This window comes from Simochromis diagramma, unplaced genomic scaffold, assembly GCF_900408965.1.
Source record: "Simochromis diagramma unplaced genomic scaffold, fSimDia1.1 OVJJ01000822.1, whole genome shotgun sequence".
Lineage (NCBI taxonomy): Eukaryota > Metazoa > Chordata > Actinopteri > Cichliformes > Cichlidae > Simochromis > Simochromis diagramma.
Window position 1 is genome coordinate 2655336 of NW_024387520.1, and position 3059 is coordinate 2658394.

Consider the following 3059-nt stretch of genomic DNA (forward strand, 5'->3'; position numbering starts at 1 on the left):
GTGAGATTTACAAGGAGGGAAAACAGTACACCTCTCTGAGCAGTGTCTGGGAGGCTGTGGTTGCTGCTGCACGCAATGTTGATGGTGAACAGATCAAAACACTGACAGAATCCATGGATGGCAGGCTTTTGAGTGTCCTTGCAAAGAAAGGTGGCTATATTGGTCGCTGATTTGTTTTTGTTTTGTTTTTGAATGTCAGAAATGTATATTTGTGAATGTGGAGATGTTATATTGGTTTCACTGGTAAAAATAAATAATTGAAATGGGTATATATTTGTTTTTTGTTAAGTTGCCTAATAATTATGCACAGTAATAGTCACCTGCACACACAGATATCCCCCTAAAATAGCTAAAACTAAAAACAAACTAAAAACTACTTCCAAAAACATTCAGCTTTGATATTAATGAGTTTTTTGGGTTCATTGAGAACATGGTTGTTGTTCAATAATAAAATTATTCCTCAAAAATACAACTTGCCTAATAATTCTGCACTCCCTGTAGACAGTGACGCTTGTGTTCCAGCAGTTTACAGCATGTTTGAGCCTTGGTGGTTCCTGGGCTGTTTTTGGACATCCTAACAAATTTCTTGTCATGGGAGGGTGACAGTTTAGGTCTGAATAACTTATACTTACACATCATTGTTTAAACTGATGATCTTGAAATACCCTGTCATTAACAAATGGCGCCAAGAGATCTTCCCAACTTGTAAAATACACAGTTCTTCTTCTTATATCAACTTCCTTGGACTTTCCCATTGTTCTTAGTACCGTCAAAACAAATCACTTTTGTGCTGGCAAACAGAAAGCATCAGTTGTAATAAATCATGATCACCAATGTGAAGTTAATATGCCTTGGCTTTGTCAAAATAACACTCTTAATAGAACCTTCAGCATCATTTATTAAAAGATTTAAGTGAGTGAGTCTGTATCTAAACTTTTGACCCTGTGTGAATTAGAGAAAATCTAATGTAAATCCAAACTTGTATACCAAATTTTTATACCAGTTTTTTAAAGTCATGAAAGATGTGTGATTACAATCATTCCATCCTAGAAAAAAAGCAGTTCAAAGAAATCATTACAACCCCGAAATTACCACGACATTCATGCCCATGAAGAGTGAATGTAAACTTCTGACCACAACTGTAACTTTGTATAGGATATACAGAAATAGCAAGTCTGTAACTAGGATTGTTTAAATACTGAGGGCACGAGTTAAAAGTTTATCCGTTCAGTTCTGACACTGTAAATAGATACAAGGTGCCTTTTGAAAAGTAGAATCAGCTCCCAAAAATTGTTATTGTTTAAATGCTAAAAAAAGATGTCTGACATTTACAGTCTCACTTTGAATTCACTATCCTGGCCTTTTATAGTAAAAGCTTTATTTTTTCTAATTAGAACAGTGATACATCAAATCATGAGGGAATCAATACTTGGATCTTTTTTTTCTTCTTTTGTTCACATGGCAGACAGAGACGCTTTATGATGTCACCATAACATCACATTTTATTTAGCAGTCAGTTAAATGAGTTTGCTTCACATTGTTAAGCAGTTAGTTTAGACTGTTTGGTTGCCATGCCGCGGCTGGTGGAGCCGAGAAATAAACATAACTTTTAAGGATAGAGGCAATGATGCTCAGCAGATGACATTTAAAACAGAATTTTGACATAAGAAACAGGACTATTTTTGTGCCCTTTGCCATTTGGCATCCCCTTTAATCAATCCTGATCAGCCAATTCAAACAGAAAAATCAGAGCATGCATTAAGTGAGCGAAGTCCTAAAGTTTTTTTAGGCATCAATTCACTGCACTTCTGCCAGATGTTCATTGCTCATTGCTTGGCAAATGTCTCCATAGCTTATGGGAGATTAGGAATAATGATCTTGACCCAAAAAGAAAAGAACAATTATATGTTTAGTTTGATTTTTGTCCCCAAATTACCCTACCAGAGCAGTATACAGCTGCCTACCGCCAGTTTACGAGTTTTTTCTTCCATCTTTCCTACATGTAATTGAACCAGTGATAGCAGCTCCTATCATCAGCTGAAGCAAGGAGCATCAGTTCTTCCATAGTGTCTTCCTTTCATCATCACCCAAGACATTAGCTCAGTTCATTGACCCAGTGATATCCTTCGTACCAGTATCTCTGTTCCCCCAAATAGAAACGGAGGACTGCTCCGCTGTGTCTGCTCTATCTGCGTCATGGCCTGATAATCACAAATTTACCAGAAGGCTTGATGCTTTATCTCAACCGAGGAGAGCTAAAACGGTTGCACACCAATATAGGATCTATGTTCTCTAACAGGCAGTCTGGATCTGGATACTCATCAAGGGGGTGTGTGACTACAAGTGTTCTTCTTTAGTCTCGTCCTCTGTACCCATAAACAGGGAGAAAATGTGTGAATAACTTTAATGCACCCCCTTCATATTTTCATGAGAAACCCACAATGCAGTTGTACTATTTCCTGAAACAATACCAGGCCAGCATTTCTTAGGATTTCACCAATTGGTCAAATTCTGTGGCTGACAAAACTTGTCAAGGCTTTTTCATAAGGACTTTATAATTTAAGCCTGTTGCAGGCAGTTTTATGATGTGGTCACATGTGGAATTCTGGTTTCATGCAATTTATCTTGTACACAGTTCAAAGATGAAATTACCAGAATTTGTCTAAATAAGCAATCACACATAGTTGTAACTTTTCTAACATATTCTGGATCTGTTTCAGAGGCTACTAAATTTTCTCCAGATTTTTAAAGCAGAACTTTTTAAGGTTTTCTTAGTATGAATGAAACCAAAGCTTTCAAGCTTTTTTTTGCACAAAACCTTGCCAAGATGGGTGTTCACTGCAAAGTTTAAGAGGTTATCACAAACTCTTGACCCTCTAAACAGCTCTAAGAAGATTCCTGCATGTTTATAAATAAGTACTTAAATAGTAAAGAATGACACAAATCTATCATCAACACGTATTTACCATGTTTGAAGTCATAATTACTGACACTTTGTACAATGTGGCAGAAAACATGAATCATAAGCTTTGTTAAAAAAGAAAAACTTAAAACCACAC